Below are 21865 nucleotides of genomic sequence, written 5' to 3'. Positions count from 1 at the left end.
AGGCCGAATTATAGTTGGGTTGTACGCACGCACGCATGCATGCAAGACACGCAACACTCCCCTTTCGTGCCCTCTGGCGGCTTGCGTGCATCTGCCAATTTTTCTAACTATACGACAAAGCGACGGGAGCCTCACGCAGCCCGCAAGGCTTGTGATTGGTCTGCTTACTACATCCCGTCCGGAGTCTAGTTTCGGTTTCATAACCCATAATACGCGGAGATCACGGAAGATTTAGAAGAACGAATATGGACCAAATAGATGAGCACTTGGTAGAAGAGATCCGAAAGTATGACCACTTGTATAACCCGTCACTGACTGGCCGATTTGTCCTCCAGAAATAGACTATGAGGAGCCGGAGTGGCAATGTAAATAAACACTCGATGAAGAAGAAGACGTCTCTTCTTTGTGTGTTTTGTCTTCGACAAAAAACGGTACTCCGCCTAGTGTTCTGGCGGTGAATTGCGTTGCAACATGCGCAACACGTTAGAGAAGCATAAACCAAAACGAGTCCGTGGATGCAACTGCGTGGCCTTCCGTGGTTGCAGTCGCAGGACTATAATTCGGCCTTTACAGCAAGAGCCATGGTTCACAGATGCTTCCTAAGTATTAGAGGAATCTCATTGTTGAAAGGTATCGGTCAGGAGAAGGGTACAAAATAATTTCCAAGGTGTAAAATTGAAGACTATGAAGACACAGTGAAGACTATCATCACCAATAGAGAAAATATGGCACAACAGTCACATTACCAAGAACTGGACATCCCTCCAAAATTGATGAAAAGACAAGAAGAAAAAACTGGTCAGGGAGGCTTCCAAGAGGCCTACAGCAACATTAAAGGAACTGCAGGAATTTCTGGCAAGGACTGGCTGTGTACTACATGTGACAACAATCTTCCTTATTCTTCGTATGTTTGGGCTATGGGAACAAGAAAAATATCCAAGCCCGGCTAAATTTTTCAAAAACATACATGAAGTCTCCAAAAAGCATGTGGGAAATTGTGTTATGGTCTGATGAAACCAAGGTTGAACTTTTCGGCCATAATTCCAAAAGGTATGGAGCAAAAACAACACTGCACATTCACCCAAAGAACACCGTACCCACAGTGAAGCATGGTGGTGGCAGCATCATGCTTTGGGGCTGTTTTACTTCAGCTGGAACAAGGGCCTTAGTCAAGATGGAGGGAATTATGAACAGTTAAAAAATACCAGTCAGTTTTGGAACAAAACCTTCAGGCTTCCGTTAGAAAGCTAAAGATGAAGAGGAATTTCACCATGATCAGCATGACAACGACCCAAAGCATACATCCAAATCCACAAAAGCCTGGCTTCACCAGAAGAAGATTAATGTTTTGGAATGACACAGCCAGAGCCCAGACCTGAATCCAATTGAACATCTGTGGGGTGATCTGAAGAGGGCTGTGCACAGGAGATGCCCTTGCAATCTGACAGATTTGGAATCCTTTTGCAAATAAGAGTGGGCAAATATTGCCAAGTCAAGATGTGCCATGCTATTAGACTCCTACCCCAAAAGACTGAGTACTGTAATAAAATCAAAAGGTGCTTCAACAAAGTATTAGGTTAAGGGTGTGTACACTTACGCAACCATATTATTGTACGTTTTTTATTTTTCCTCCTAAAGGATGTCAGTTTGTTTTTCAACCGAATTGTTCACGTTATAGGTCACATTAAAGGTGGAAAAAGTTCAGACAGGATTTATACTTGTCTCATTTGTTAACATCACAAAAACCTTGAAATTTAACAGGGGTCTGTAGACTTTTTATATCCACTGTATATGGTATGCGTCTCTCCCTGTCCTGTGCCAGTTCGTCTGGTCTTGTAGTTATTTCCAGCCTCTGCCTCTAATTTTTGGCTTTCTGTGTACAGAACCCTGACTGGAATAAAACGACCACTGTTTTTGGAAACTGGACATTGTTTCAAGAGTTGTTCTTCTGGGTCCTCAGATCATGTACTCAGCCTTAACAATAATCATTTTCCTCAGTACACAATGGCTTCTCTCCACTTTACCCTGTTTTCGAGGATATAGCAAGCTTGAATTATTTTCAGCTAAAGAGATTCCATGAGCTTATCCAGAACCGCGGGTTGCCGACCCCTGGGATAACCTGTCAATTAATAGCCATCTAGTGGTCAATTATGGATATTGAAAAATGGATTATTACATTAATGCATTCTTGTAAAGCGACCTGCTACAAGAGAGGGAGATTTTTTTTTACATTAAAGATACCATTTGAATGGAGAGGGATTGTGCTCTTTTTATATGAGAACACATCATCTTTTATTAAGAGGTATATATTTCATATCATACACCATATGAGGAATTGTCTCTGTTTGAAAACATGTGTGCTGCCACTTCATTTGGAACAGGAGTAAACAGATAATTTTAAACATCATGTTAAACAAACAAATAGTCTTAATGCCTGAAAGAGAGAGAGAGATTTGATTTTTCAAACCTTTATTTACAAAACTACTGTCAATGTTTCCATGACAATAAGTGGATATGTACAGTACAGTTCAGAGCAATAATAAAACCTACCTAGAAAATAATATTTAATATTAAAACATCATCAATCACAGAACATTTTACATTATTAAAACACCACTGTTTGATGAAGCCATCCATGTTCTTCATGTCTTTGAAAAACCTAAAATCTACACAGACTCTGGACTTCAGCAACGAGATAAAACCAGTAAGTTATTTTTCCCCCCAGTTTACTCTGTCAGCAGACATGGTTTTAAAATCAGTGACAATTTTTCCGTGTTCTTTAATATCCTTCTGGTTTTTTACAATGACGATGATCTGCATATGCTGATGAAATGTTTTTTTTTTTTTAAATCATTTCAAATCAAACATTCAATGTTAGCTCTCATTTTATTCAGCATGGGTTCAATAGAAAGTGCATATAACATCCCTGAGAGTGAGCAGCCCTGTCTTAACCCCCTGTGCACTTCCCCCATCTCATTCCAGAAATCTTTGAAGAACTCTACCGGAATCCCGTCGATACCAGGCAGGGGCCTTTCCCCCCTCCAGGCTCTGCAGGGCCATGTAGAGTTCTCGCATATATCGAGCCCTCTCGATAGGGGGCCATCCAACCCAGTGTTCACCTCTTGTGGGACTTTTGGCAGCTCTCTACAGGATTCATACATAGCAATTTTATTTTTCTCTTTTATAGAGATCAGTGTAAAAACTCACGGCTCTCCTCCGGGTCTCCTTGTTGCTTCTGAGTTCTTCTCCTTCAGGAGATCGCAGGGTATGGATGAGTCGGCCTTGTCCGTTCTTTTTCTCCAGTCCAAAGAAGAATTTCGATGGTGAATCAATCAGCACCGCCGTCTGGAACCGTGACCTGACCAGCTCAGGGGGCCTGAGCCTTAGTGCCCAGTAAGACTGTAAGAGCAGTCACAGATTTTTTAGACTTGAGATCTTTAATATGATCTCGATTTACGGTGGATTCTATCAAATTCACTCCACAATTTCCCTCTCTCAATCCTCCATAGATCTGGTAATGTCTCTTGTAACATTGAGAGTATACTGTTGACAGACCTGCTGTATCTCCACCTTCCCGAAGTCCCGACACATTTTTAAAGATGGAAAATAATTTTTTCTTTTCTTTAAAAAAGCGTTTAAAAAACCCCTTTCATCGCACAAAAGAGACATGTTAAAATGCCAGTATGCACTTGTGGACTTTAAATTAGAGATAAAGAAGTTGCATACAACCAGCGTATAATCCGTACTGCACTTTTTGAAGATGTTAAAATTAAGTTTAAACAATAAAACCGATCCAATCTTGCCATGGAAATTTGGTTCCCTTTGCAATGAGTCCAGGTGTATTGTCTTTAATTGTCATTCATCCTTCTCAACACAACACAAAGGTCATGAGCCTGCAGCAGCTGCCTCAGTGCATGTTGCGATGCACTGTGGGGTTCTGGATGATTCCTGTTGAAAACATAATTTTCTGCACAATTTAAAATCTCCTAAAAATAAAAAATTTTACTCCCAAGACTGGAGCATAAACATTCATAAAAACAAAATAAAAATGCTCAACCTTTGCCCTCACCACCAGTAGTCTGCCCTCCACCACATCCTTCACTTCCAAAACCTCTGGTGTGATACTCTTGGAGGAGCTGATGCCCCCCCCCCCCCACACACACACACACACTGGTTGTGCTTAGTTGGCTCAGGACCACCTGCCCCTCCAACTCTCTCTTCCAGTCATTCTCATTTTTTTAGTCACTATGAGTTTCTTGTAAAAACTACACTTCAGTTCTTTTAAGTTTCATTTGCTGGAACATCATAGACCTCTTCGCAGTGTCTCTGGCTCCGTTTATATTCAACAAACTAATGCTTAAAAAACTTTATTCATCATCTTCATCATTGTTTTTCTCTTATCAAATTTTTTGAACAATCTTCTTTACTGATCAGTAAAGCCTCCTCTGCCTTTGCTGCTCACACTGCATGAAAATAAGTATTTTGGGAGAATTTCCGGTTAGAGGCTGTTCACAGGAATCTGCAGGCCGCACAGAAAACTGTAGGGAATTGACGCGGGTGCCAGTTTCTGGCAGTTTTACAAGCCTTTCCACGTAGCTCCGTTGTCTCGTGTCTATTTTAGCTTTTTTAAGTTTGTTTGTTATTACTTACACTTACTTTTCGGAGGCACTGTGTAGTTATATTTATATCCTATGGATACACGTACGGATCGACTGCAACAGGGCAGCAAGGACTTTGATTACACAAGGGATCAGCTGCCCGCGCTGCGGAGAGGGAATCATGCCGGCGCAGTTCACCCCATACCGGAGGAGCTGGTGAGGCGCTACCGCGGAAGCAAAGCTCGCACGTTGGTGAAGGCGAGGCACCTGCAGAAGCGGTGGAGGTTCAAACCGGCCATTCCTTCGTGTGTGATGGGGAATGTTAACTCGCTGGCCAACAAGGCAGATGAGCTGGCATCATTGGTGATGAACGTGAAGCTGTACAGAGAGTGCAGCTTGCTGTGCCTCACGGAGACCTGGCTGACTAGCAACATCCCGGACACCAACGTGGAGCTACCTGGCTTCACTACTGTGAGAGCGGACAGAGATCTAAAGCTAAGTGGCAAACGGAAAGTTGGGGGGGGTTGTACTGTATGTTAACATTAGGTGGTTTAACCCAGGGCATGTGACTGTAAAAGAGACCATCTGTTCCCCGGACATCGAAGTGTTAGCTGTTAGCCTCCGTCCGTATATTACATGCCCAGGGAATTCTCGCATGCCATTGTTGTGTGTGTCTACATCCCTCCAAAAGCTACGACCGATATTTCCTGTGACATCATCTACTATGTGCTCCAAACTAAACATCCTGAGGCCTTCATTGCAATTTCGGGGGAATTCAACCATGTAACTCTTGACTCAACTTTGCCTGCTTTTCACCAGTTTGTGTCTTGCCCCACCAGGAAGAACAGGACAATTGACCTTATGTATGCTAACGTGAGGGACGCATACAAAGCCACACCACTTCCTCCCCTGGGGAAATCAGATCACAATCTTGTTTTCCTACAACCTGAATACACACCAACAGTGCGCAGACAACCAACCACCACGCACTCCTTCAGGAAGTGGTCTCCTGAGGCAGTGGATGCCCTCAGGGACTGCTTTGAAACAACTGACTGGAGCGTGCTGCAAGACTCTTTTGGGGAGGACATTGACGAGGTCACACACTGCACTACTGACTACCTGAACTTCTGCATGGACATTTTCGCTCCCTCTAAAGCTGTGCGCTGCTTCCCTAACAACAAGCCCTGGATCACCAGCAATGTCAAACATCTCCTCAACATGAAAAAGAGGGCATTCAAAGAGGGGGACCAGGCATAGCGGAAGCGCGTACAGGGAGAGCTGAAGACCATGCTGAAAGAGGCAAAGGGTTCATACAGAAGGAAGGTGGAGCAGAAGCTGCAGGAGAACAACATGAGAGAGGTGTGGGATGGCATGAATACCATCCCAGGCTGCAAGAAGAGCAGCGGCACTGTTGGGGGGGATGTGGTGAGAGCAAACTAGTTTAACCACTTCTACAATAGGTTTGACAACCCTGCTCCAGGGAGTAATGACTGTTTAACACCTAGTCCTGCATCCAGTGTGGCCCCACTCCCTCCAGCTTCCAGCCCTCTGCCATCCCCCACAGCTGAACCCCTCCCTCAGGCGATCACACAGAGCCCCCCCCCCCCCCCCCCCCCCCACCATCACTGCGGAGCAGGTCACAGGAGAGCTGAGGAGACAGCGCCCTAGGAAAGCAGCTGGCCCTGATGGGGTCTGTCCAAGACTTCTCAGGGCATGTGCTGCGGAGCTGGGTGAGCCTCTGCAGCAATATTCAATCTGAGCCTCCAACTGGTGAGGGTCCCTGCATTGTGAAAAACATCCTGCCTCATTCTTGTTCCAAAGAAGCCACACCCCAGTGTGCTGAATGACTTCAGGCCAGTGGCCTTAACATCACACATCTCAAAGACTATGGAACGAATGCTTCTTCACATCCTCAGACCCCTGGTCCGCCATGCACTCGACCCCGCTGCAGTTCGCCTACCAGGAGAAGGTGGGCGTGGATGATGCCATCATCTACCTTATGCACAGGGAACACTCGTATTTGGACAAGGGGAAATGTGCTGTGAGAATCATGTTTTTTGATTTCTCCAGTGCCTTTAACACCATCCAGCCCCTTCGACTGAGTGACAAGCTTATGCAGATGGGTGTGAACGTCCACCTGGTATCCTGGATCACCAACTACCTGACGGAGAGACCACAGTTTCGTCAGGCTGAAAGACTGCGTCTCTGAGACTGTGTTGTGCAGCACCAGCGCTCCACAGGGGACTGTGCTCTCACCAGTCCTGTTCACCCTGTACACATCTGACTTCAACTACAACTCGGAGTCATGCCACATCCAGAAGTTCTCTGACGACTCTGCTATTGTGGGATGTATCAGAGATGGCCTGGAGGGGGAGTACAGAAGCCAGGTGGATAACTTTGTGCAGTGGTGTACACATAACAACCTGCAGCTGAACACTACTAAGACCAAGGAAATGGTGGTGGACTTTAGGAGGTCTCAGCCTCCTCTGCTTCCAGTCTCCATCGAGGGGGTCAGTGTGGAGGTGGTCAACACCTTCAAATATTTATATTTAAATATTAAAAATATTATATATAACGCCACACAGAGGGAGAGGGGGGGGGGGGGAGATCTTCCCTGCATGAGTCGACCATATTCGTGGCATCTATTGCACTTCTGTCCGTCCTGGGAGAGGGATCCCTCACATGTGGCTCTCTCTGAAGTTTCTATGTATTTTTACCCTGTTAATCATTGTGTTTCATCCAGATTCAAACCATTAGTCTTGTCATTAAAACGTCCATTCATCACAACACATCACACACTCTTTGTAGACTTTTGGCACTGCATGATAGGATGAAACATTATGAGAATATGTTACATGACAGTATTTCTCAGTATATAGGGTAATTGCTCAAATTATGGCATCAGTAGCTAACTCCTCCATGGATAGTCATTATCATCTTGATGTTACTTTTCTAAGGTCACTTTTATTATCACCTTAAACAAACAGTAATCCATTTGTGAAGAAATATCCAACATACTTCACCTATATATGTGTAGATAATCACTGGGGCATTCCTTAAGCACTATGATGAAATCCTAGCCTGGATGCCAGACGAATTTAGCCCCGCCCACAACAATTTGGTCGGGCAGTTCGGTCTGGAGTCGCTCCATTGGGAAAAAATTATGGCCGGACCGGGCCAATCAGATTGTCAGGGCGGGCTTTATACGATGATTGACAGATGATCAACGGTAACGTAATCAACCACGTCATCACAGTGCCCTCGGGTTGAATTCGTTTTCAACAAACATGCCTGCCGCTGGCGAGCTGAGATGTGTAGATGCTGCCATTGAGTCTGTTTTCGAAGACATCGACAGCGCATTCATTTTGAAAGAGGAACACAGAACGTGGAGGCGACGCCAGAGCACCGCGCTAATCCCTATCGCCCCGGCGCTTGGCTGTTCACAACGGACACTGAAGCGACGCTGAACCGCCGGGCAGCGCTAATAATATCACCCGTTGATCCAGTAGATCGCTGCACGGCTTTGTGCCGGTCACACCGGAGGCTGAAGCACCGCACTGCACCAAGGCTGCCTCGCGGTGCTTCAGCCTCCGGTGTGACCGGCACAAAGTTTTAACATGGGAGTGGATGGGAGCCAGCTGTTATTTAAGGCTTGGCGCTGCGCTGAAGCGTCCGGTGTGAACCCAGTAAATAACTCACAATGCGTTGCTTAGCATACGTCACATACTACGTTGCTCTGATTGGTTGTAGGTCTATCCAATTGAGCGAAGAGGAATTTTACTTCCTGGTCAGTTGAAACACGCCCCATAATTTTTTCCCAATGGAGCGACTCCAGACCGAACTGCCCGACCAAATTGTTGTGGGCGGGGCTAAGTTCGTCTGGCATCCAGGCTAATGAAATCCACTAATTCTGATGCGAAATGCCAAAGTATTTAACCAAAATATGCACATAGTGTTGGGACAGTGGCGTTTCTACATTAGGGGCAGGTGGGGCACTGCCCCACCAGATGGCGCTGTGGTGCAGAAAGCTCAATACATCTGTACTTTGTGGAAAAATATATTTTATTTTATTTTATATGCAAAGTAGCTTGAATGTGTGTGTTAATAAACTTGACTCACAAGCATTATAGTCTTGTTTTGGAGTCATTTGATTTGTGTGGGTTTCTGTCTGTGTGCTTGCTCTGTGAAACGCTTCTCTCTTGCTGCCGTCTCTGCTCTGGGTCAACGGGCCAAGATTAAGACCGTTGCCATGGAAACACCAATGAGCGTAAACCACACAGGGCGAAGTTAACATTGGGAGATGGGCAGAGATGGGGCACTTTCAGATGTGCCCCACGAAATCTGCCTAGCAACTCCACTCGAATAATGCGAAACGCGATTGAAGCTCCCACCCTGTTGTTGGCTCGGCTTCACCGGAGCTAACAGGCTAACAGACTATCCCCCGTCAATCTGTGGAAAGGTTTCACTCACAGATCGGATGAATAATATGGTTTGATCTTCGGTTTGTTCTCCTGACAGAGAAGCTAGAAACGTCTGCGCTCCCGTTTCTGTGGTAAGTCAAGTTTAGTATTGAGTTAGTAGTGACGAGCAGGTACATGGCTTGTTAGTTTAGCTCCGCTAGCCTGCAGGCGATGCTAATGGGACCGTACGGAGTAAATGACCCGACATGAACCGGCATGAACCGAAATGCACCGTTCCAGCCAGCAAGGAAAAGCGTTAGAGTTTATGAGGATGAGATTTACTGTGATCAACTGAAACGTGAGTATTTAAAGTCACATCTGCATTTTAAGAGCAGCTGTTTAAAGTAGCATTACATCTCCTAAAGATCTTTTATCAGAGTATTGATGTTGACATTGATGTGAAGCTTTGTGTCTGTCTAATCTTTTTACTTTGTTGCAATCATTTTACTTTACTTTTTTGCTGTATTATAGACAACTGCTTTGTGTCGCGCTGAGCGCTAAAGCATGTCAAATGTATTTGAAATAGGATTTCTGCTCCCTGCTGGCACTCAAAATGCAGCCCATAGTATATCATACTGGTCTATATAGGCTTACTGCTCATAATAATCCGCTACCTCTATTTTTATGAAGGTGACAGGACGTCATACAAAATTGCCCCACCAGAAATTTCAGGCTAAAATCGCCACTGTGTTGGGAGGACAGGCGATTGTATCATTTCAGAATGCAGATTTTTCTTCAAGGCAACTGTTCTGGATGAGAGCTTTATGTCCAGCCCCAACGTTCTCTGCCAAAACAGTTCAGAGATGTAAGATTCTTGTCATATTTTCTACTCGTAAACTGTGCTAAGATCTTCATTGTCTAATTACTATATTTGTTAAATGGATAGAGAATCCCTCTTCTAATGTATTTCAACAGCATATGTTGAAACTTGATCTGTCTCTTCTTTCTAGGGTTGGGAACTGAAACTAGGTTCGAAATGATGTATAGGCCTGTCTGTCTAAGTCACACATCAACGTAACAGTGCCTCTGTTTGATACCAGTTAAAATGTAGCATGCATGATTAACGTCTGAGCAACTGTGTTAAAGATGGACCACAGTAAATGGTCAAAAGTCAGGCTATACTTTACATTACATTACATTTCAGTTAGCTGACGCTTTTATCCAAAGCGACTTACAATAAGTGCATTCAACTCCAAGGGTACAGACCCAGGACGACAAGAATCAAGAAAGTACAATCTTACTGATTAAGTACTTACTGCAAAACTACAAAGTGCTATAAGTAAGTGCCATCTAAGTGCTACTAAAGTGTTAGTTTCAAAAAGTTGTTAGTAATTTTTTTTAATTTTTTTACTCAAGGTGTGTTTTTAGATTTCGGCATAAGATGTGTAAACTTTCTGATGTACGGATGTCGATGGGGTGCTCATTCCACCATTTAGGAGCCAGGACAACAAACAGTTGTGAATTTGATGAGTGTTTAGCTTGTAGCGAGGGAGCAACGGGCCGATTAGCCGAAGCAGAGCGGAGTGAACGTGCTGGGGTGTAACGTTTGACCATGTCCTGGATGTAGACTGGACCTGATCCGTTCACAGCATGGTACGCAACTACTAGTGTTTTGAACCGGATGCAGGCAGCCACTGGTAGCCAGTGAAGGGAGCAGAGGAGCGGAGTAGTGTGAGTGAATTTAGGTTGGTTAAAAACCAGTCGAGCTGCTGCATTCTGGATGAGCTACAAAGGTCGGATGGCAGTAGCAGGTAGACCTGCCAGGAGGGGGTTGCACTAGTCTAGGCGTGAGATGACCAGAGCCTGGACCAGAACCTACACCGCCTTCTGAATGAGAAGGGGGGCGTATTCTCCTGATGTTGTACAGCATGAATCTACAGGACCGTGTTGTTGCAATAATGTTGGCAGTAAGGGAGTTGGCTATCGAGTGTCACACCCAGGTTCCTAGCAGTCTGAGTGAGGGTTAACACGGAGTTGTCAAAGTTATTAGTCAGGTCGTGGGTGGGAGAGTCTTTCCCTGGAAGGAAAAGTAGTTCAGTCTTGTCAAGGTTAATCTTCAGGTGGTGTGCAGACATCCACTGAGAGATGTCGGTCAGATAGGCAGAGATTCGTGCTGCTACCTGTGTTTCCGATCGGGGAAAAGACAGGATTAGTTGGGTATCATCAGCATAGCTATGGTAGGAAAAGCCATGTGAGTGAATGACAGAGCCGAGAGAGTTGGTGTACAAAGAGAAGAGGAGAGGACCCAGGACAGAACCTTGAGGGACCCCAGTAGTGAGAGGACAAGGTTCAGACACAGATCCTCTCCAAGTTACCCGATAAGTGCGTTCATTGAGGTAGGAAGAGAGCAGGGAGAGAGCAGAGCCTGAGACACCCAGGTCCTGAAGGGAGGAAATAAGGATCTGGTGGTTGACTGTGTCAAATGCCGCAGAGAGGTCTAGAAGGATGAGGACAGAGGAGAGAGAGGCTGCTCTAGCAGTGTGACGCTGCTCAGAGACAGCAAGGAGGGCAGTCTCAGTCGAGTGACCTGCCTTGAAACCAGACTGGTGAGGGTCAAGAAGATTATTGTGGTTAAGATAGACAGGTCTGTAGTAATTTACTTCAGACGGGTCGAGGGTGGGTTTCTTCAGGAGAGGATTTACTCTGGCCTCGTTCAGAGAATTAGGCAAACAGCCAGTTGACAGGGAAGTGTTGATAAGATGGGTAAGAAAAGGAAGCAATAGACTGGAGACTGTGAGAAGGGATGGGGTCAAGGGGGCAGGTGGGCGGGCGGGCGGACGTTACGAAGGTCAGAACTTGATGGGAGACAGGGGGGTGAAAGAAGAAAGTGAAGGTGATGAAGATGAAGTTGATGGAAGTGTGGTTATAGAAGGAGGATCCGAAAATGAAGAGCGTATGTCATCTATCCTTTTTGTAAAGTAGTTGACAAAGTGGCTTAGGAGGGGGGTCGAGGAGGTTTGAAAAGATGGAGAAGAGTTTTTTGGGGTTAGAAAATGAGGATTGAATTGCAGTTTGGTAAAAAGTGCTTTTGGCTGTGGAAATAGAGGCAGAAGAAGAGGAGAGAAGAGACTGATAAGCGAGCAGGTCGTCAAGGCGCCGTTTCCTTTCTGATGGCTCTGTCGGCACGCACCGAGTCAGAAAACCACGGAGCTGGGGAGGACTTGCTGACCTGTCGTGACGTAAGAGGTCAGAGAGAGTCAAGAGAGGAGGACAGAGTAGAAAGGAGAATGTCTGTGGCAGAGTTAGGATGCATGAGTGAGAAAAGATGGAGAAAATTATTATGAGGCAAGTGCAGTACATGCAGGATGTTTATTAGCTGTAATTCGGGTTGCACCTCAAATTTTTACACATAAAAGGCAGCATAACATTGATTTAGAGAAATGTACAGTGTTTGAGGTCTCAGAGTATGAGTGTCAGCCTGCTCAACCAGTGCAAGCACCTCGCAAGTACCTCCAGGACAGTGAGCCACGAGACAGCAATTAGGTGTTATGCACTGAATGTACTTTGGTTCTCAAATGTTACCATTGTTGCTGCTTTTCAGACTTTATTTTTTTTTAACATAATGGAATTGAAGAATTGATAAAATTCAAACAACACCCAACCCTTCTCCTTTTAGGCTTGTTGTTGGTTTCTCTGACACATGACATTGGTTTCCTCATATCTCAGAAACGAGATTGTGTAACTACCTGCTGCTCCTTTTAATCAACTATTGTAAAGGTCGGCATACATATAATACAGGTAAATACTGTATATAATCAACTGCTGGTGTTGTGCTCTTTATCATAATGCTTGCCTTATGACATTTGCTGTCTCACAAAACTGGTATGAACACATCAGACAGAACTGAACTAAACAGACAGCATGCTCAGACATTGAAAATCTGTCTGTCTTAGTATGAGAAAAAATTTGCATATTTATACATATACATCATTTCGGGATTTCATTTTGAACAATGTGACTGGTAATCCACACCAGAGAGTGAAGTCAGTATGAGAAAAGGCTCGAGTACAAACACAATTTTGGCACCCAAATATACTAATATTGGTCTATGACTAATGGCAATTCTGTACTAAGAGCAGGAGTCTTTAAAGCCGTGTGAAATGTGGGAAAGTGTATAGCTAAAATTATACTTACTGCAGAACCCCTATCTAGATTTCATGAGCTTTACTTTACTTGGACAATCAACATCAATACAGTCTGCTGTTCCAAATGCAGACTACATGGGCCTAAAAGCATGACAAATGGCCCTTACATTCATACTCAAACACTTAATGTAGTAATTGCAAAACTAATTAAAGAATTACATTTTTAATTAGAAGTATATCAGTATATACCCATCCGTACTTGTGTAAATAAAATCTCAGTGATGACAGCAAATATTAAAGAGGTAGAGGATACAAGTTATGAAAATCAATGTTGTTATATAACGTGTCATTTTCTGATTCGGATTTAAAACAATGTGTTATTGTTAGCAGCACTGTAAGATGGATCATGGTTTATTTAATGTTGTTCATCTTTAGCTCTGCCTGGCAACAAATTCTGTTTCCTGTCATGCTCAGAGTGAAAGATGGGTGCTCATGCAATCCATGTTACATGAGGTCTAGCTTAAACAGTCATCACAGTGAGTTTGCAACAAGAGATTTCACAAATTATAAGAGGCCTCTTGTTTCGGTCTTATGTGAAAGTGTCATTAAAACCTATATATAATATCCTATATATCCATTACACAGACATATTACAGAACTTGAAGATGGTAAGGGATCTTCTGCCTTATTTTGTGCAACTGTATACACACACAGTATGTGGGTGTTTTGAGTTGGATGAATTTGGGGCAGGGAGTCTTTATGGCTTAAATTTGGGTTTTAAATGTGCTCTTGCCTCCTAAAAAGTTCCTTTCATGTTTGTTTTAAGTATCAGTTAAGTGCTAAAAATTATTTTCTGTGTCCATCTCCATGTCTCCCGTTGTCCAGTGAATCCTCAGAAAGATGCTCCATCAAATATAAAAGCAGCCAAGGCTTGAGCTGCAGACAAAAACGACAAAGACAAATAGGGTAAGAAAGGTACAGAGATACCTGTCATTGAGTACCATGCACCATCTTTAGAAATGAGTGCAATTCTAATTGCTGCAACAGGATGTGTAGTTTTTACAGGAAAGGCAGGTTTTAAAGAGTGAAGGGCTCTGTTCCACTAGCTAATGTAAAACAATTTAATCTAAAATGTATACTCGACAAAGACCAAACCAAATTCTAAACACAAGTCCCAACTTGCTTGATGTCTGAACTTTCAACTACATCCTTTGGACCTCCTCAGTTGCTCAGTTGGGATGTGGGATACAAGTCTGATGATGGATAGAAAAACTTGTTTTTCACATCAAGTAACGATTTATGTGGAAGATAATCATGCAAGGGTCATTTCTAACTTTAATCAGTCAGCTCTCCTGCAATCCTGCACTCAGAAGGCCAGTCAAATTATTGTCAGTTCAATTACAAGATTGTGCCTATAAACATGAGGACCGCTATTCAAAACTTACATTGTTTAAAATGAGGAAGTGAGCAGAGGTTTTAAACAGGATGGGAAAACAAGTGGACTGGTGACGTTGATTCATTCTGAAGACTCACCTTGTAAGACTCACACCTTCATGATGTGGGCAGAGTTGGGGAAGTCAGAAGAGGCCAGGCTGGTTGGGGAAGTTGGGGGACTCGGGGCGCACTTGGCTGTAATTAGATTGAAAGCAGGTGGGAGGAGTGAACAGAAGGAAAAATGTAAAGCAAAAAAGGAGTGAGCTATTCAAGGGGACTGGTAAGACACAAACCTACAGTATGTGTTTTTTTGTCTTCCCTGGATCACAATGTATCCTCTTAATACATATCCAGACTAGCCTAGGCCTCGCGCTTGCTACTCCCCTTATATCTTCCGCACAAATTGTCTATGGCTTAACTTTAGCTGCTTCAGGATGCATTTTCTTCGAATCCGAGATTTTTCCACTTTTTTTTAAATGGCGAGATAGGAAATTTTCCCGCCAAGAAACAATGATTAAGAAAATATGTCATATTTAAGTGACTGGTATCTAATGACTGTGTGCAATTTGGTGTGGCTTAAATCATTTTTTGGTTTAGATTCATCATTTTTAGTTGGTAAAAACTAATAACTAACCCAAAATAAAAAAAAGAGTACATTATTTCCACAAAATGCCCTTTTCAAAGTTTCATCTATGGCACAGAGGCATATGTACAGGGATAATATGTAAAATAAATCTACAGACAGACTTGAGCCATCTTCACTTACTGAGTTGTAAATGTTTGTGTGTGTCATTGCAATATAAAACACTTACACATTTACACAACTTAATTTACACAAGATACCATCATATAAACAACCATGTCTACCCTTACCTTTGCTACACTTCAATCAATCAATCAATCAATCAAATTTTATTTGTATAGCCCATATTCACAAATTACAATTCATCTCATAGGGCTTTAACAAGGTGTGGCATCCTCTGTCCTTAACCCTCAGCAAGAGTAAGGAAAAACTACTAAAAACCCTTTTAACAGGGTAAAAATATGTAGAAACCTCAGAGAGAGCCACATGTGAGGGATCCCTCTCCCAGGACGGACAGAAGTGCAATAGATGCCACGTGTAGGAGAACATCATCAATAATCAAAGTCTCTAGCAGCATTTGATGAGGGTAGACATCCCGAAGGACAACCCCAACATGACATGCCAAGCAGTCCCGCTGCAAGCACAGTCCATGCTCAGCAACCATCTAGACCACGATCCACCATCCAGACCAGACGCCACTCCAGTCCTCAGTCACCGTCCACCGCCGCCCACCAGGACCCATCACAAGCCACCACCGCGGTCCTGGTCCACCGCCCGTGCCCAATGCCAACGCGACACAGGGTCCGCCACCAGCACCACGATCAGCCCAGAATCCGCCACAATGGATCCACCACCGCGACCCCCGGTGTACGATCCACAAACCGCAATCCATGGTGCGGCCACAGAGGCCCTGGATCTGCGGGTGATAAAGCAAAGGGATTCCGGGGAAGGGGGATAGGGATGGAGAAGAGGAAGGAGAAGCTGGAAAGAGAAGCTCCGTGTGTCATGTGTCATAAAATAGAACAAGTAACGTTCTGGCGCACTAATTAGCTCTAACTATAAGCTTTATCAAAAAGGAAGGTTTTGAGTCTACTCTTAAATGAAAAGATGGTATCTGCCTCCCGAACTGAAAGTGGTAGATTATTCCACAGCCGAGGGGCTTGATGGCTAAAAGCTCTGGCTCCTACTCTTTTTTTAGAGAATTTAGGGACGACAAGTAGGCTTGAATTCTGGGAGCGGAGTGCTCTAGCGGGTTTATAAGGTACTAACAGCTCTTTAAGGTAAAAAGGCGCCATATTATTAAGGGCCTTGAAGGTGAGGAGGAGAATTTTAAATTCTATTCTAGATTTAACTGGAAGCCAGTGTAGCGACGCTAATACTGGAGAAATGTGCTCTCTTCTCTTTGTTCTCGTCAGGACACGAGCTGCGGCATTTTGGACAAGCTGTAGAGTCTTTAACGACTTACTGCTGGAGCCAGATAATAATGAATTACAATAGTCCAGTCTCGATGTAACAAAGGCGTGGACTAGTAGTTTTTCTGCATCTTTTTGGGAAAGGACATGTCTAATTTTGGAAATATTACGTAAGTGGAAAAAAGCGGTCCTAGAAATTTGTTTTAAGTGAGAATTAAAGGATAAATCAGGATCAAAGATCACTCCCAAGTTCCTGACGGTTTCATTGGAAGCAAGGGCAATGTCGTCTAGCGCAGCTATATCATTAGATAATGCATCTCTAAGGTGTTTGGGGCCAAGTATTATAACCTCTGTTTTGTCTGAGTTTAATAAGAGAAAATTGCGGGTCATCCAGGTTTTTATGTCCTTGAGACATGTTCGAAGTTTAGTTAATTGATTACTTTGTTCAGGTTTTATTGACAAATATAACTGGGTGTCATCTGCATAGCAGTGGAAATTTACCGAGTGTGTCCTGATAATGTTTCCTAGTGGAAGCATATATAATGAGAATAAAATTGGGCCGAGCACAGAGCCCTGTGGAACACCATGGTTAACTTTGGTGCGCACAGATGACTCATCATTAATTTGCACAAATTGGGAGCGATCAGAAAAATACGATTTAAACCAGTTAAGGGCGGTTCCATTAATGTTAATTAACTGTTTGAGTCTTTGTAATAAAATTTGATGGTCAATTGTGTCGAATGCTGCACTGAGATCTAACAGAACGAGGACAGACACAAGTCCCTGATCTGAGGCTATTAAAAGGTCATTAGTGACTTTTGCCAAGGCTGTCTCTGTACTGTGATTGGCTCTAAACCCCGATTGAAAGTCTTCATATATATTATTTTCCCGGAGAAACTCACACAGCTGATTGGCAACAACTTTTTCTAAGATTTTAGAGACGAAGGGGAGATTAGATATTGGTCTGTAATTGGCTAAAACCTCTGGGTCTAGGGTGGGTTTTTTGAGTAGGGGTTTGATGACAGCTATTTTAAAAGACTGTGGTACATAACCTGATGATAATGACAGATTGATGATGTTAAGTAACGAACTATCAATTAGGGGCAGAATTTCTTTAAGTAATTTGGTAGGAATGGGATCTAAGATACAGGTTGTTGGTTTAGAACCTGAGATTAATTTGGTAAACTGATCACGGGTGATCAGAGAGAAGCTGTCTAAGTAATGGGTAGGATTCTCAGCCGTTTCTGAGATCTCTGTTGTTGGGAGGGTATTAGTGCCAATTGAGGGCAGGAGATGGTTGATTTTATTTCTAATAGTTTGAATTTTATCATTAAAAAAGGTCATAAAGATATTGCTATTTAGGGATCGAGGAATACTGGGTTCGGTGGAGGTGTGACTCTCTGTCAGCCTGGCTACAGTGCTGAAGAGAAACCTGGGGTTGTTTTTATTCTCTTCTATTAGTTTTGAATAGTAGGCGGCTCTTGCTTTGTGGAGAGCCTTTTTATATTCTTTAACACTATTCTTCCAGTCTATTAGATTTTCAACATGGTTGCTGGAGCGCCACTTCCTTTCTAGTTTTCTTGATAATTGTTTTAACTCATTTGTCTGGGAATTATACCATGGAGCTAATTTACTATGTTTGACATTTTTCTTTTTTAGAGGCGCTATTGAGTCTAATGTTAATCGTAATGAGTCTGCAGAGCTATCGACGAGGTGGTCGATCTCAATGGAGCTCAGGGTTTTAAAGAATTTGTTGTTTATATCTACTGCTAATACGGGTTTAAATGTAATTGGGATTATTTCCTTAAATTTAGCTACAGCACTATCAGGTAGACATCTAGAAAATGAATTTTTTATTAGTGGCATATATTCAGTTATTGAAAAATCAAAGGTTATTAAATTATGGTCTGATAGAACTGGATTGCGCGGAAGTACTGTTAAATTTTCAATTCCGACACCGTACGATAATACAAGGTCAAGTGTGTGGTTACCACAATGAGTAGGTTTGTGCACACACTGACTGAAACCAATAGAGTCTAGTATTGAAATAAATGCTACGCTAAGGCAATCTTTATTATTATCAACATGAATATTAAAGTCACCAACAATAATAATTTTATCGGTCTTTAGGACTAAGTTTGATAAAAACTCAGGGAATTCCTTTAAAAATTCAGTATAAGCCCTGGGAGCACGGTAAACTACGGCAAATATGATTGGCTGTTGGTGGTTCCTGGATTGGCGTGGAAGACTAAGAACCAGACATTCAAATGATTTGTAGCTGAGTTTAGGTTTAGGATTAATTGATAGACTGGAGTAAAAAATAGCAGCAACTCCACCTCCTCGCCCAATTTCTCTAGGAACCTGTGAATTGATATGACTGGGGGGAGTAGATTCATTTAGACTGACATATTCATCAGGATGTAGCCACGTCTCAGTGAGGGACAGTAAATCTATGTTGTAATCGGAGACTATTTCATTAACTAAAAGAGCCTTTTTTTCCAGTGATCTAATGTTTAAAAGACCACATTTAAAAGTCTGGGTTTCCTGTATTGTTTCAGAGGTTGTTTTTATTTGTATTAAATTTTTGTGTGGAGTTCTCGCTCTGTTATTGTTTAATTTCAATAATTTAATCGGACGGTGAACAGACACAATCTCTATGGGGTTTTGTGATTGATCCAGAGGGAGCGCAGAGAAGTGTTTAGCACTGCAGCTCTGCTTCCTGGTCCCAACTATGGGTTGTCATGTAATAGACTGAGTAATATTCCTAGATAAGAGAGCTGCTCCATCCCAAGTGGGATGAACGCCGTCTCTCCTAACAAGACCAGGTTTTGTCGAAAAAGTTAGCCAATTATCTATAAAGCCCACGCCGTTTACAGGACACCACTTCGACAGCCAGCGGTTAAAAGACAACATGCGGCTAAACATGTCATCACCTGTTGTATTAGGGAGCGGGCCAGAGAAAACTACTTTGTCCGACATCGTTTTAGCAAAAGCAAACACGGACTCAACATTAACTTTAGTGATCTCCGACATGCGAAGCCGGGAGTCGTTGCTGCCGACGTGAATTACGATTTTATTGTATTTACCTTTTTTAGTTTTAGCCATTAACTTAAGTTTAGATTCGATGTCGCCGGCTCTGGCCCCTGGGATACAATTAACTATAGTCGCTGGTGTCGCTAACCTGACGTTTCTCAGAACCGAGTCGCCAATAATCAGAGTCTGTTTATCAGCGGGTGCCTCGCTGAGTGGAGCGAATCTATTTGAGACGTGAGCTGGTGGCTCTTTAATCGTGGGCTTTTTAAGTCTAGCACTATGCCCCCTCCGGGTTGTCACCCAGCTGCCCTGCGCTCCCGGCTGCACGGGACTAGTCTGGGGACTGCTAGTTAAGGCTAAGCCACGTGATAAGCTAGGTGGCTCCGCGGCTAGCGGGAGCCGGCTAACTACAGCTAACGGAGTTTCTAAGCTGCTGAGCCGAGCTTCTAAGTCGCTAAGCCGAGCCTCCATCGCTATCAACACACTACATTTATTACATGTACCACTACTGTTAAGGGAGGCAGAGGAGTAAGTAAACATTAGACACTCGGAGCAAGAGAGAGCAGTGGAGCAACAGGGAGAGAGAGAAGACATCGCTGCTATAGAGCTGCGAGGGTGAGCTCAAACAGAACACAGAATCACTAAGCACGATAGAGTAAGGGTTGGTATGTGCGAGTGTTTAACTACAGACCGGTGATTTTAGCTGTAGTGCTACAGAGAAACAGTTGTGTTTTAGCAGCGGAGCTAATTCGCAGAGCGACCACCACCAGTGGCAAGAAAACAGGAAATGACGCAGCACGCTTACCGTAATGACGTCAGTCAATGGAGGCGGGGGCTGTTGAGTCTACTTGCGAGTAATTCTTGCTATCAATGTTGTTGTATATTCCTGTCTCATAGTCCTTTAAGATGAGTAATATATACAACTGAACTAAGGAACCTTACATTTAACCATTCATACTAAAAAGAGGAGAGGAGCTTGAAACATTGTCGAAGTTATTCAAAGCCAGCTCTCAATAGGGTTATAAATTTGAACCAAATTTGGTTTCTTATTGGATCCTTTATAAACATGTTAAACTCTCCATTTTTGTGCCAATCTTCCAGGATAGATTGTTGTGAATTTAGCCATTTTATAGTGTCATATTTTTTTACTCCCTCCTCGGTTTTAAACATACTGTAGCGACTTTGTGAAAGAAAACATTGCTGAGAGGCTGAGGTAGGGGCTAATAACTTGAATGACGGGCTGATCCAAAAACACTGCAATCCGTGAAAAATGCATTTAAACTTTTTTTAAAGTAAAAAGCAGATCCACTCAATTCTCCATGCACAAGCTCATAGATTAAATCAATCAAATGTAAAATAGTAGTTTGCGTAAAAAAGTTTAGTGTTCAACAAATAATACAGCATCCCTATTCAACGTCTTTTCTTCCTAAACAGGTGAACAGGTGCTTAAATCAACTCTGACTCCCACCCCTATCCCTATTTCCTTACAAATTAAAGTAAACAATAAATAACAAATGAACCAAATAATACACCCCAAATACAAACCCATTACATCTTATATACTAACAATCTAAATAATAATATCTTTCTTTAACTTATTTATGGATCCTACACACCAGCCCCGAATTATTCGAATTATGACGCACAAATCCTCTTCTATCTGGAAAGGTTTGTAGAACTTTTCCCATAACCCAGGAATCTCGAGGTGCTGTGTTGTCCACTATAAGCACAGTATCTCCAGGGATGATGTTGCGCCTCACTCCCGATTATGTCGTTCCTTCAGCTAAATTACTCTTTAGCCCATCTTTTCCCCCAAAAAGTCTGACGTGTATTGCACCTGCTACCATCGTCTGCAAGCATACATGTCTGCCTTTCGTAAAGACGGAAAAGTTTTCAACAGCAGGGTTGCACAAAGGCTGTTCTCAACTCACGCTCTGCTCCTATGAAGTTTGTTCCATTATCAGGACGCATTTCCAGAACTTGACCACATCTTGCAATCAAGCGTCTGAGTGCATTTATGAACGAGTCTGTCTCTAGTGGAGGTGCCACTTCAATGTGAATTGCTCTTATTGCCAGGCAGGCAAAAATGACATTGTACTGCTTCACTACACTTCTTCTGCTCTTCATTTCGAAATATCCGAAATAGTCTACTCCGACTCAAGTAAATGGCGGTTTATCTGGAGTTAGTCTATCAGAAGTAAGTCTGCCATCTGTTGTGACAATGGCTGAGCATTTAACTTAACGACAGCTCTCTCTTTAC

Source organism: Pleuronectes platessa, chromosome 2 (assembly GCF_947347685.1).
Source record: "Pleuronectes platessa chromosome 2, fPlePla1.1, whole genome shotgun sequence".
In the NCBI taxonomy this organism is placed as follows: domain Eukaryota; kingdom Metazoa; phylum Chordata; class Actinopteri; order Pleuronectiformes; family Pleuronectidae; genus Pleuronectes; species Pleuronectes platessa.
This window is presented reverse-complemented; position numbering follows the sequence as displayed.